Source organism: Schistocerca serialis, chromosome 3, assembly GCF_023864345.2.
Source record: "Schistocerca serialis cubense isolate TAMUIC-IGC-003099 chromosome 3, iqSchSeri2.2, whole genome shotgun sequence".
In the NCBI taxonomy this organism is placed as follows: domain Eukaryota; kingdom Metazoa; phylum Arthropoda; class Insecta; order Orthoptera; family Acrididae; genus Schistocerca; species Schistocerca serialis.
Window position 1 is genome coordinate 932,290,013 of NC_064640.1, and position 15,260 is coordinate 932,305,272.

General features: G+C 40.9%; 1 pseudogene; it reads left to right on the plus strand.

The window, feature by feature from the left end:
- Positions 1–10,127: 10,127 nt before the first annotated feature.
- LOC126471839 (5S ribosomal RNA) lies at positions 10,128–10,245 on the plus strand (annotated as a pseudogene).
- Positions 10,246–15,260: the final 5,015 nt, after the last annotated feature.

A 15,260-nucleotide genomic window follows, 5' to 3' on the forward strand; every position in this document is an offset into this window, starting at 1 on the left:
AGATTATACAACATTTACAAACAGCAGCTCGTAGAAACGCTAGTAAAAATGTCTCCAGGATCCAAACAATATTACCAGCAGTGTATTCTGCTTGCCATCGTCGAAAATGATGGCAATGATAATTCTTCAAAAGATATCATCAGAGCTTTAGTTTCAGTCAACATCTCTTTCAATAACTTAAATAATGTTTTTGGATAAATATTCCAAACGAAAAGTTCCTTGTTAATCAACACTAAAGAAAAATTACCTTGATAAAGTTTTTTAAGAGATAAGTGCAAAAATTTATTCAATGGAATTAGTTTGTGTGTCAACTACCCTTCTCCCTCCAATATTTTTGCAAAAACTCGTCAATTATTTAAAGCTTTTAGATGTATTAAACAGAAATATTTTAAAATGGCAACATGAAATTCTGTATACACATTGTGCCAAGGAGTTTGATTTAGTGTAGTTTACGATCAAGAAACATATTTCTTAAAATTTTTTTAAACTTGTTCCCCCCCCAAAAAAGTGAGTCGCCAAATTACACCCCTGATCTTCATAAAGTTTCTATAAAATGGTATTTCGTCAGGCAATGGAAGAAATAAGAGAGGATGACGGTGACTCAAACTTGTGGTTATCTGTAGATGAAACAATTGACTTGTGTGGGGATTTATTACTAACGTCGTCGTGGGAAAATGGCGGTATCTGAATCAAGAATACCCCGTCTCACTGTCTTCAGGGTACTGGAAGAAACAACCATTCAACGACTGCTAGGGTTGTTCGTGATGCATATGTGTTTTGTGATCTGCTAAAGAAAATAAGGAACAACTCTTGGTGATAACTGTAGATGCAGCAGCAGACATGATTAAGCCTGCTAAAGTTTGCAGGTATTTTAATCTCAGGCAATTCATATGACTTGTTTAGCACATGGTCTTCACCGGTTGGCAGAGGAAATTCGAGTGAATTTCCCAGAAGTAAATGCCGCAGTTTCCTCTGTGAAAAAAGCGTTTGTGAAGGTGCGATAAAGAGTGAAGTTTTTCCTGCTGTTTAAACCCAAAACCAGTTCTCGTCAGACGGGAATCTGGATTGAAGTAGCTCTATATTACAGTGCTCATTTAGAATATGTGAAAAAGGAATGGACGTGTCAGACAAAAATGAAGCAGTTAGAATCCCTGCTGTAATTAGTGCCTGCAATGAGATGAGCCTCCAGGATAAATTAGTGTTTATTAAGACCTATTTTACTATTTTAGCAAACGCACAGGAGCAATCACACGTTTAGAAGAAAAAAAGATGCCTTCATCTTCTGTCCTGCAGGTACACGAAACTGCTGACGCTGGAGACATACCTGGAGAAATGGGAAACGGTCTTCCTAACAAAACTGAGAAAACTGAAGGAAGGAATACAGGTCGACGTTTAATGTTTCTTCGGATTAAGATGCTACAAGGAGAATCTGAAACACAATTTAATACTTATTCTGCAAGTGACATAGCCTCTTTTCGGTACTGTTCTTTGACTTCGTTCTCTCCCTCCAGATAAAAAAATTTTAAGTGATAGAAGAAAATCGTTTCTTCTAGAAAACAGTGAAAAATGTTTAACTGTCATTTCAAAAAAACTAATGCGAAAATAGGCTGAGGAAAAGAGACAGAAATAAATATTAATTTTGTTAACAACTCATTTTAAATTTACAATTTGATTACTACGTCAACATGAATAAATTTGAGAAGTTGAAATAACGTATTTTATTTTTTATGCCTATTTGAAAATTTTAGAGCATATTTGCCAGATACCTAGTGCATATATGCATGCACGTGCTCGTTTTTTATAGCTCATATAGATCTGAGCTCTATTAATAATACACATTTCGAACAATAATTCGGTAGCTACAGTCTTGAACCACAAATACCGTATTATATAAGTATGGAAAGATATGCAGAGAGGTAATGAAACATTAAATTGTGAACTGTCGTCAGTTGTGCTCCAATTATTGAATTTGTAAGAGCACCGCTCGAAATAAGCAGCCATCTGTATTCTAATTCCAGCTGGTTCACAATTTTCATCTTGCAATTAATGTTTAATTCTTAACTAGAACTGAAAAAGGATATATTTTTAAAATTTCTTTATTAAAATGCATTAACATTATTAAAAGGAATTATTAAAAGTTATTAACTCTCAAAGGTTTATTAGAAACATATATTTCAAGATTTTACGTTATTTTTAGTGAGAGGGCTGAATATTTCAATATTTGGTCTAAATTCCTCAATCGCTTAGCTCTGTGACTGACAGTCTGTCTTTCTTCTTCGTAGCTAACTTGCTAACCATGGTAAATCCACCTACTGCTAAATACAAAGATGAGAAAGTAATGAAATACTTCATTTCTGTAGGCCTTAAGGCTGGATACAATATAGGAATTTGCCTTCGAAGCCAGAATTCCTTATGCCCATTTCTGAATTTTAATTTTGACTCTTCATTTGTTGAACGTTTTATAGGGTTTCCTGCAAGGATAATTCTGATATTTATGGGTCAGAGAAAGGTTCGAGTACCCAAACCGGAATGATAGTTTGAAGGAGATACTGAAATATGTTTGTAAAATCGTCTTTAAATGTGTCTAAGCGTACACAAAACACTAAAATGGCATCACCATTTATTTCCACAGAAGAAAGATTTGGAAACTGGTGAAACAGTTTTCGACCCAAATAATGTCTGTACAGGGGAAGTTCTGACACAAGACCAGATATAGTTGCCCTTGCTCTGAGTAAATTCAGGTCACCTCCTTGCTGCTGTAGATTAATTTTATTAAATTTACTGTACAAATCGGTCAAAGAAGCTAAGTCACTGTTAAATTTCAGTAAATTTTCCTTTGACGAATGATCTTTGTTTTAAAAAAAACGTTACAACTGTACTAGAGTGGTTATAAATCCTTTTTTCGACAGGTACCCTTTGACAGCCAATGAACCTCCGTGTACAGGAGCAGACGATTAAAATCTTTCTCTGAAACAATCTATCATTAAGTACACTGTTTTTGATCTTGTTAATCGCAATAATTACTTACTTAAAAGAGCTACGAAGGCGATCGCTAATGTTTTTTGCTACCAAAAACGTTTTGGCGTATCAGACGCACTGGTAATGTCTTGTTTAGTGGCGACTGAATAAAGCCATACTTCAAATATTAGATGCTGTATTGTCTACATTTTCTCTTTTTTTCCGACATGCGTCTATCTGTAGAACTAAAAACAATAAAAAACATGCTTTAACCAGTATCTTGAAAAATAATTTGCAGAGGTATCTTTGCGACATTTAGGTATTAAAATCTATGCTGATAAACCAACAATTGCCCCTCAAAGGAACCATAAGAAAAATAAGTAAATTCAAATTAAATTAAATACTCTTGTACGTCATGGATCAAGTGTTTGTTCACATTCTGTTTCTTTTCATTTTTATGGCGATTCAAATAGCGAGTACCTTTATTTTTTTTTAATTCTTCAGTTAGTCTTCTGTGCCAACCTTTTCATCTCAGAGTAGCACTTAAAACCCACGTCCTCAGTGATTTGCTGGACACATTGCAGTCTCTGGCTTCCTCTCTACAGCTTCCTCCTCTAGTATCATGGAAGTTATTCCATGGTGCATCAAGAGATGTCATTCTCCTTGCCAGTGTTTTCCATACGTTCCTTTCCTCACCGACTCTGCGGAGAATCTCCTTAAAGCTCACCTTACTGATCCACCTAATTTTCTGTTTCCTTCTGTAACACGACATCTCAAATGCTTCGATTCTCTTCTCTTCCGGTTTTGCCACAGTCTATGTTTACTACCATACCATGCCGCACTTCAAACATACATTCTTAGAATTTTTTTCCTTATATTAAGACCTACGTTTGATATTAGTGGATCCTGGACTCCTGTTGTCCAGGAGTACCCTCTTTGCTGCGATAGTCTGCTCTTTATGCTCTAAAGTCTACAATTTTCGGAATATAGATAAGAAGTGTTTTAATATATTTCTGTTATTTTATACATCATGTTACGCACGACATAGGATGCTTCATTTTTTATGTGAAAGATTAACACACATAAAATCATAATCTATATAAATATGTGTTTAGTTGTCACCCTGCACATTATAAGTGTCTGTCGCCAGAAGAAATAATGAGGTAAATCTATAAAATATGTGAACGTATATCTGTTGCAAACAGTTACTGCAGAAAAAATATGTTTTCAACAAACGTTCCACGTAAGTAATCCTTTGAATGTGCTGTTAAGCGGCTCATAGTTGCTCTGAAGGACTTTCAAAAAAAAAAAAAAAAAAAAGTGCGAACAGTAAGCCTCGCAGTATTAAGTATTGTAATGTTAAATGAACTATTTAAAACACTAATATCTTCGTTATTCTGTACATATGTTGATCTTTCCACGAATCACTGCAGACCGGTTTCGTAAGCTCTGTTGATTCGATGGCAACAAAGAAGATTATCGCACCCAGTGTTGCGAACTGCACGTTCTACTAATCACTCACTGTCCACTTCCCTAAGATAGCACGGCGCATCAGAACGTGCACCGAAGAAATCTGTGTTTGAGGCGTTCAGTTGAGGCTTGACGATGGCGTATAACCGGTTCACGACCAAATAAATATAATTTTGCTGAAATTTAGCAAAGTGTTTCCCGTTTAATAGTATTGTCATGTTCTGTCAAGCACCGACGGAAATTTCTATTAATGCCATTCACAATTTTTTTTCCTTTCATTCCCAAGTTGAAACTGTTCTACTACGAAGTGACTGGGATCTCCAATCATATAATTTTCAAATGGAACGATCTAAAGATGACCGAAAGAGCATGTCTGAATCTGTCACACTTTCAAGATATATAGTGCTTTGGTAGAGTCTACATCCCTTTGAAATTAATGGCATTGCAGTCGAAGCAGTGGCTGAGTTGTACAACGAGGAAGATTGGGACCAGCCAAGATCTTAACTGTCATCGCGTTAGGCTGCAGTGATTTAGGGAAAACAAAACACTGAACAATTAAACCAGCGTGGCTGTAAAGGGATTAGAACTCTGTCCCTCCATAATACGCGTCCACTGTACCATCAACCAATTAGAGTCAAACGCAAAAAATTGTATGTTAAGAAAATGACTGCAAATATTCTCACGCTGCAGTATGCTGCAAAGTGAATCAATAATCAATAGCATTATAACGAGTTACTCCTGGGGAGATATTTGAAATAGAGACTAAGTGCCCGATTGGGCTTGTAAGCACAAATGCTTACACTAATTTTGTCGACTACGTAATCCTACGCATTCGAAAGACAGCATGTAGCTGATTTAAAACCAGATTACTTGTTTAAGAATAGCCAACTCAAGATGGGGCAATGTCATTGGAGTATTAGGTAGGCAAACAGACTTCCGGCAGCACATGAAATACACTCCTGGAAATGGAAAAAAGAACACATTGAGACCGGTGTGTCAGACCCACCATACTTGCTCCGGACACTGCGACAGGGCTGTACAAGCAATGATCACACGCACGGCACAGCGGACACACCAGGAACCGCGGTGTTGGCCGTCGAATGGCGCTAGCTGCGCAGCATTTGTGCACCGCCGCCGTCAGTGTCAGCCAGTTTGCCGTGGCATACGGAGCTCCATCGCAGTCTTTAGCACTGGTAGCATGCCGCGAAAGCGTGGACGTGAACCGTATGTGCAGTTGACGGACTTTGAGCGAGGGCGTATAGTGGGCATGCGGGGGGCCGGGTGGACGTACCGCCGAATTGCTCAACACGTGGGGCGTGAGGTCTCCACAGTACATCGATGTTGTCGCCAGTGGTCGGCGGAAGGTGCACGTGCCCGTCGACCTGGGACCGGACCGCAGCGACGCACGGATGCACGCCAAGACCGTAGGATCCTACGCAGTGCCGTAGGGGACCGCACCGCCACTTCCCAGCAAATTAGGGACACTGTTGCTCCTGGGGTATCGGCGAGGACCATTCGCAACCGTCTCCATGAAGCTGGGCTACGGTCCCGCACACCGTTAGGCCGTCTTCCGCTCACGCCCCAACATCGTGCAGCCCGCCTCCAGTGGTGTCGCGACAGGCGTGAATGGAGGGACGAATGGAGACGTGTCGTCTTCAGCGATGAGAGTCGCTTCTGCCTTGGTGCCAATGATGGTCGTATGCGTGTTTGGCGCCGTGCAGGTGAGCGCCACAATCAGGACTGCATACGACCGAGGCACACAGGGCCAACACCCGGCATCATGGTGTGGGGAGCGATCTCCTACACTGGCCGTACACCACTGGTGATCGTCGAGGGGACACTGAATAGTGCACGGTACATCCAAACCGTCATCGAACCCATCGTTCTACCATTCCTAGACCAGCAAGGGAACTTGCTGTTCCAACAGGACAATGCACGTCCGCATGTATCCCGTGCCACCCAACGTGCTCTAGAAGGTGTAAGTCAACTACCCTGGCCAGCAAGATCTCCGGATCTGTCCCCCATTGAGCATGTTTGGGACTGGATGAAGCGTCGTCTCACGCGGTCTGCACGTCCTGCACGAACGCTGGTCCAACTGATGCGCCAGGTGGAAATGGCATGGCAAGCCGTTCCACAGGACTACATCCAGCATCTCTACGATCGTCTCCATGGGAGAATAGCAGCCTGCATTGCTGCGAAAGGTGGATATACACTGTACTAGTGCCGACATTGTGCATGCTCTGTTGCCTGTGTCTATGTGCCTGTGGTTCTGTCAGTGTGATCATGTGATGTATCTGACCCCAGCAATGTGTCAATAAAGTTTCCCCTTCCTGGGACAATGAATTCACGGTGTTCTTATTTCAATTTCCAGGAGTGTATTTATCATCAGAATTTTGTCAGCGAGGGGAGAGGACGCAATGGCATGCATTTCCTCATCTAAAAATTGTGAACCACCTTTCCGTGCAACATCACAGACCCGTCTACAAAGTCTCATGGAGTGAGACCATGAGACTGTTGATGTCGTTGTATTGGTCGGATGGTGGCTATTTCAACTGCCCCATTAACGTTGTTTCACAGGGATAGTCTAAGTAATACGACCGAACACTCAACGCTCGTCATTCACACAGAATTTTGCATGAGAATACGGACACTACACTACACCCTACACTCTCTCGACGCAGTTATCTTCGCTAAACAGATGTACATAGAACACAACATTTCGCCAAGAAAAAGGTACCAATGTGCGCGAAGACAAAAAGTCTTCCCTATTAGATGATCAAAAGTACTTCGGAAGCACCCTGCAACTACTGGTCTGTTCAAGATGAGTGATATGAATAAAAGTGGACAAAGCACTGCCCATCACGTTTCCCTGTCAGACAGGTAGTAGCTCTCACCTTCTAATCTGCTGTCCCTGGACCGCGAGGCTTTTTCACTTGGCAGGCGTTTCATCACATAAATGATTAATTTAAAGAAAAAGGGACAGAGGGAAAGCTACAGAACAATGACAGCCAATAAAAATGACTAGATTTGAATGAACAGAAGGTGATCAAAAGTCTTGTCCAGTAGAAAAATATGATGACCCAGAACTCCACCGAGATATTTCCAGATGTAGTTGTGTGGATCAAAACAAGAAAAAAACGTCTGGTAAACATGAGCTTGAAAATGCATACCTTACAAGCTATGAGCACCTCTTCATCTTGGATACTATGAAACAAACCTTGTCTACTGCAGGCTCTTTGTTTTCCATATTCTGAGAGGTGGTAGTATCACTAAAAACTAGAAAAAGAGGCCAAGTGGGCTCTAAAGAATGAGATGTGTTTCACAGTAGCGAAGATAAATAAGTGCTCTTGAGACATGCATTTTAGGGCCCATGTTTACTTGACATTCTTTTCTTGTTTTAGTCTGTAGTACTAGGTCTGAAAGTTTGTTCAAAATGGTTCAAATGGCTCTGAGCACTATGGGACCTAACATCTGAGGTCATCAGTCCCCTAGAACTTAGAACTACTTAAACCTAACTAACCTAAGGACATCACACACATCCATGCCCGAGGCAGGATTCGAACCTGCGACCGTAGCGGTCGTGCGGTTCCAGACTGAAGCGCCTAGAACCGCTCGGCCACAACGGCAGGCCTGAAAGTTTGTCAGTGTAGTTGTTGTTCACCCTATTTGTCCTATGGGACATGACTTTTGAATGACGATATATATATTGTGGGGATACAAACGAATGCGTGGTAGCCCGTCACAGCGTTTTATGAAAAGCTTCCACAATTCTGGATGGGTTGGTGAGATGCCGCGTTGCTGTAGGACAAGGAATGAGATTAAGAAAACACAATAAAAATCTAAAAGACTCTAGGTCCAGTCCTTAAGGAAAGTGAGGAATGTTTAATTGAAACCAATAAAGAAACTGAGAGTTTCTAGCTACGAGTTGCGTGTTACTGGCATAGAGGCAGTGGCCGAACGGCAGGACTTAACCATAATGCGACCAGTGGAGTCACCGATGCCGGATTCCTGCTGTAAAAAACGGCGTCATCGCACGAAAGCAACCACAGTAATAACTTCACTTTTCCTACCGAGGAGGATGCTGGTCAGATCTGATCATCTTAACACAAGGGTTCTCCCAGGGCGACTGAAGACAACGCTTCCATACCCAGAATTGTGGTGACTTCCGCATTACTACTATTTGCGTTGTTTACTCGTCCAAGATGAGCAACCGAATGGTGTTGGAGAGAGCCTCTCTGGCCAATTGTAGCGTCAGACACCGCACAGTCGTGTGCGTCCACGATTAACAAATAGCTCCAGGTAGCCATCATAACGTGAGTTGGCATTGGAACCGTTTCTGCTGACTGGGCGGCACGTTATTTGACCCTCAAGTTGCGACGCCTGTTAGGACGAGAATTCTCAGAACGAGGGATGGGACTGACACACCTCCGCCACCGCACGGCTTCACCTTATGGCCAGGAACTTCTCAGGAAAAACCGCAATCTTGAGCATTTTCTATGTAAGACAAATGGAGAATGTGGAAATTACTGCCCCCCTTCCATCCGATGATCCTCCATGTAGGCAATCCATCGGTTGTATTCGTTGGCTGGGGAAAACTAATATAAATGCATATATTTATCGATTAAGTTTTATGCTTTTTAATTAATGATCCGTCCGATCTGAGATTATCAACACTAAGCTCGAAATTTTGTAGACAACTTGAATCTGTGGTTGGAATTATCAAATTAATTTTCGTCCGCTCCCTTTCTTTGTGATAGGGCCTGGGCCAGACAGCCGCTGTGACTGCCATGTGTGCTATCTGTTTACAGAAATCATCACGTCACAACCCTGCAATTTCATATGCCATTCGCTTTATCTGTAGACTTAACAACAACAAAGGGAATGGCGACGACTAAAAAAATCACATTATCAGAAAGTACAAAACGGCTAAGCAGGAATGTCTAGGGAACAGATGTAAGCCTGTAGAAGCATGAATAACTGGGGAAGATAGGTACCGTCTGTAGGAAAAATAATGATACATTTGGAGAAAAATGAAGCAACTGTATGAATATCAACAGCTCAAATCAGAAGCCAGTACCAAGCAAAGATGTTTAAGCTGGAAGATGGTAGGAATTTGTAAAGGGACTCTACAAGGGAAATGAACTAGAAGACACTCTTATAGAAAAAGAAGAGGAAGTAGGTGAAGGTAGCATGGGAGACATAATACTGCGAGAATAATTTAACAGAGCATTGAAAGATATCAGTCGAAACAAGTTCCTGGAGCAGACGCCATTCCCTCAGAATTTCTGAGATCCTTGGGAGAGCCAGCCATGACGAAACTACTCCATATAACGTGCAAGATATAGAAGACAGGCAAAATACGCTGAGACTTCAAGAAGAAAGCAGGTTCAGATGGTTGATGTGTGAATATTACCGAACAGTCAGGTTAATGAATCATGATTGCAAAATGTTGATAAGAGTTATTGACCGAACAGTCAGGTTAATGAATCATGATTGCAAAATGTTGATAAGAATTATTGACGGAAGCACGGAGAAACTGGCAGAAGCCGGACTATGGTAAGGTCAGTTTCGATCCCGGAGAAGTACAGGAATACGCGTGACAATACTGACCCTACGTCTTATCATAGGAGACAGGTTGAAGAAAAGCAAACCTACATTTATAGCATTTTTAGATTTACATAAGACTTTCAACAAATTTAGGCAACGGCCTTGCCGCAGTGGATATACCAGTTCCCGTCAGATCACCGAAGTTAAGCGCTGTCGGGCGTGGTCGGCACTTGGATGGGTGACCATCCGGGCCGCCATGCGCTGTTGCCATTTTTCGGTGTGCACTCAGCCTCGTGATGCCAATCGAGGAGCTACTCGACCGAATAGTAGCGGCCTCAGGTCAAAGAAAACCATCATACCGACCGGGAGAGCGGTGTGCTGACCACATCCCCCCTATCAGCACCCTCAGCTTAGAATGACACGGCAGTCGGATGGGCCATTTGTGGCCCGAAGACGGAGTGCTTTTTAACAAAGTTGCCTGGATTACACTATTCTGAAATATTGAAGGTAGTAGGGATAAAATATAGGAACTGAATGGCCATTTATAACGTGTACAGAAACCAGACTGTAGTTATTGGAGTCGAATGACATGAAAGGGAAGCAGTGGTTGAGAAGGGAGTGCGACAGGGCTGTAGTATATCCCTGAAGTTATTCCATCCGTACAGTGAACAACCAATAAAGGAAATCAAGAACAAATTCAGAAGGGCAATTAATGGTTCAAATGGCTCTGAGCACTATGGGACTTAACTTCTGAGGTCATCAGTCCCCTAGAACTTAGAACTACTTAAACCTAACTAACCTAAGGACATCACACACATCCATGCCCGAGGCAGGATTCGAACCTGTGACCGTCGCGGTCGCGCGGTTCCAGACTGTTGCGCCTAGAACCGCTAGGCCACCCCGGCCGGCGGCAATTAATGTTCAGGGAAAAGAAATGAAAACTTTGATGATATTGTAAAACTGTATTGATTCAAATGTTCCGGCACCCTTTAGTGTGACATTTGTATTTCATTTGGTCTGAATTTGTTATCATATACTCCTATACACGTCAGTTGTCAATAATATAACCTCGTCCTTGACGGTGTTGCATCTTTCTTCGAGCAGTATATAAGAAATTATTCACAGAACAGGAAGACCTGTACAAAACGCACACCGTTTCCTAGGGAAAACGAACACAAAGTGAAATAAATACAGACGCGCGTTATAACCTGCGCTATTCTTAATACAACAGTTAATACAGTGGTAATATGGTATTACATGTTAGTCATTCTATGTGACGTTTCTGCTCCCACTAACATATTACTCTTCTTGTATCTCGTTCCTGATATCTTAAAAGCTGTAACGCAAAGGAAGCTGTTCTTCGGCAGCGTTGGTGGCTGTTCCCACGGTCGGGAGGCTGTGGCTGGACCATCTGTCGCAGCGTGGCCGGCCAGGAGGTGGTGTGGGAGCTTCTGCCGCACCGCTGATACAAAACAGCTCTACAAATTACTTCTGCGCCAAATCTGCGTCCCGCTTAAGACAATTTCATTGTTAATCAGTAACAGCGTCTACGTGGACCACTTGGTACGTTTATGAAAGTTATAAATACCATTTTATACATCATTAATAATTTATTTTTTTATTATTCGTAAAGCATATTCATTTGGACCATTCGTATGATTACCAGCGGAGAAAATCGATTTGTACTCATTCGTAATAGTAAGTTACGAAGTAGACTGTGCAGTTCTTAAAGTTATAATAACTCCATATTTTTTTGTTAGATTAGCAACTGTGTCTGAATACGTGTAACTCACTAAATTTACGTTTTACTGTGCAACAATACACAGATCATTTTAAATAACGGCATGCTGAAACCACTCAAATATATTATAACGTGTATTTATTCACGGACAACCAGTTTACAGTCACGAATGAACCTTACATCCGTTTAAGTTCCTTAGCGCTAAAGAGTTTAAAGAAGTAGATAATTTTTACTTTGTGGACCGTCTTATTACCTTTTTTGCTAATTTTATTGTTCGTTCTATGTTTAATTTACAATTATTTTGTTGTTCTTCACGTGTGAGGATGAGTTCAGTTTGTACTATAAGTTTTTTGTTTAACCTGCTGTTGGGGTTCGATTCCCGGCCGGGTCGGAGATCTCCACCGCTCAGGGACTGAGAGTCGTATTGTCTTGATTTTCTTATTGACATAATTGATTTTACTATTGAGATGTTTGAATGGGCACGGCCCGAAAACCAATAAATTAAGGAAAAAGCCTACTGTTGGTGCAATGTTTCAACCATTTTTCCAAGTGTATTTTTTTCTTTTTCGTGTAGTTCTGTCTCTGTAACGTTTACTAATCGTGGATAAAATATATGTTGATTTTCTTGTGGTTTCTCATTCCAAATTTAAATGTATCTTTTTTATTGGTAGTTTCATTATTTTTGTTTTGTATATGTTTTACTGCTGTGTATGTGTTATGTGCAGGTTTTTTCTATCTGTGCCATGAAGACTGTGGGGTTTCCTGTGTGTTGTACTAACTCTAAGTTTCACACAGCATCATGTTGCGGTAAATTTTTTCGAATATAGTATTTTCATTTCATTTAGTAACAAATACCGTTTTGCATATGATTTCTCCTTTTGTGCCACTTTGGAACTGTATTTAACCTTTACAGTAACGTAATTTGGGATTGTAATTGGACGGTCCAGAAAGTAAAAACTATCAACATACCGTAATATTATACGCAACTGAGAACGACAGGACTACAAAAGTTGAAGACGTTAAAACAGTAGATACAGGCCGCCATGGCTTATTAAGTAACTGAACTCGATACTGACAATTTCCCACAAGAAGAGCTATTACCGAAAACGAAATTTTCGGGGATGTGATATTCATGTGAGTGGGCTGGCGACCGAGTACATACACATGTGAAAAAGAAGTTGTTATAAATGTAATTACTAACAGTACAACGACTATTAAATCAATATTCGGTCTAAGAAGCAGGAGAAAAGTGGGCAAATGTGTCAGTTTCCGATGGAGTGTTTCATACATTTTAGAGGAGTCTAAATAAAAATTAAGCTGAAAGTAATGAAACTTGTTCGTTATTTTGTGCATTTGGTGTGACCTCTAGAGGAATTCAGACGTGTCAGTAGTCCACCCGAACAAAATACGCTGTACATATAATCGGCACTGGTTGAAAACATTAACAATCTGCTGAAATATTCAAAGCCTGTTCTGAGAACTGACTGCCGTAGTGCACTGGAAACAGTCAGTACTGGAGCTGAAGAGTAAAGTCAACTTGACGCGCTTCACGTGGTAAACGTATAAGTAAGGAAGTGTGATAAGAATTTAGTGTTCAGGCTAAGCTAGAACATTAGTGGGGGAGTACTAGTGCAGAAAGAAAAGAATGCTAGAGGTAATCTGTCGTAAGCCTATTCAAGAATGTATTCAATCATTAATCTACAGTTATTGAACAAATCCATTGAAAAAGTGAATCTGGATAGCGTTACAAGATTTAAATTTCGCTGCTCCCGAACATAATGTCATAATCGTGCTAATCGTACCATCTTCCGCTCACCCTGTATTGACGGAAAAAGGAAGAGGAAATAAAAACGTCCAGCAAAGAATGTTAGAAATAACATCCACTGAAAGCAGGAGACAGACAGAGCAAAAAGGATGAAATATTGGGGTTTTCCATCAGTCGATCACCAGATCATTACAGACGAATAGCAAAGGATGGAGAAGGAACCATCCCGCCATTCGCTTTAATCGATATAGAGAAACCACGTAACTCCTAAATATAGAAGAATGGACAGGGATTAGAAACCGCCCTACGCTACGATGTCAGCTCGATCGGGCAAATACAGAACGCAGAATCTTCAAATCTCAACTGTCTACCCGTCTTCTAGACCAAAGCAAAGACCCCAGAGACGAGAGTGCTTAGTTATATGATCTTCTGAGTTATTTGACAATGTCTTTATAACTCGTTTCACTGAATGTATCACTATAGAGTATGGTGAGTGAGCATTCATAAGTGTATATGAATCAGTCACAACACAAACTGTGATCTTAAGTTAAATGTATGTCATATAAACAAAAGAATACGCCACCATTAAGATAGTACCAGCGCAAGCCACGTGATACTTAATTTCTAATACAGACTTGTCTTGGATTCCTCTGCTAACGGCAACATTGGACGTCAATATTATTTAGAGATAAGCGGTTAGCATAGGACGTCCTCAGCCATTTGCTCGACTTTCCAAAACTGATCCTCGGCTTCTCTTTCAAATGGCTCCTCAGTCACCCTTATAATGCTGAAGGCACTTCATTAAAACCCTTTCAACGAATTAAAATTCTGGACAGCTGCGAGAATCTAAATCGGTGTCGTCTGCATGACACTGAGTTATGCTGATTTCACAACTCCATAGGCGAATAATGCTAAATTTCTTGTTTTAATTAAGTAAAACATATAGTAAGCATATAAACGAGAGAACGAAAAGTTGCAAGAAACGCAAACAGAAGCATTATACACCGCGTTAACAAGACATGGTTGTCAAAAGACTTTTTGTTTTTGGAAACGTCCTCCTAAATTGTCAATAGCAACTGCGCAGAAAAATTGATTGTCACTGTTAGCCACGTGTACGTCCCTATAACACGAGTAGCTGATGCAAGCGATTTTGATGGAGCTATCGGCCAGAGTGTGTTTGTGCACTTGGCAGATTGGCCACGTGCAGAGGATCGCATTTCCCGTGTCTTTTCCAGTAGTGCCACTCTCGCAAGCGGTGCTTCAAACCCTCGCTGTATATTCCAGTTTCTTTCGCCACTGAAAAATTTGAAACCTACTAATTTCGAACAGATCTAAGCTATATCGTTGGGCATAAATATAAGCGATACATCTACACCTACGTTTACATCTGCATATACTGGGTGAGCAAGAACTCCACCGACAAAATTTCGAAATTTGTTCGGGATGTTTTATGAGTATTTTGATATATTGGACCCGTGGTCTCCGATGAGTCGTACCGTGGTAATTGCATTTCGTTTCCTTTCTTACCCCCGTTTATCTTTATATGTGTGTTACATAGAAAATGTCTGCATACCACATCAAATGTACTGTGTGTCTTGTTTGGAAAATGAACTTGTTCCGTTCGCTCACGGTACTTGCTCCTGATAACAGCAAAGCTCACGTTTTTCTTCGCCCTCAGTATTGCTTCAGTACTGTTCGATACTGTTTCTGGTGCGTTTTTCCATCAATGTTAGTTGTAGGTTAACTGTGATACACAGGAGTATCTAATGAAGATTTGGC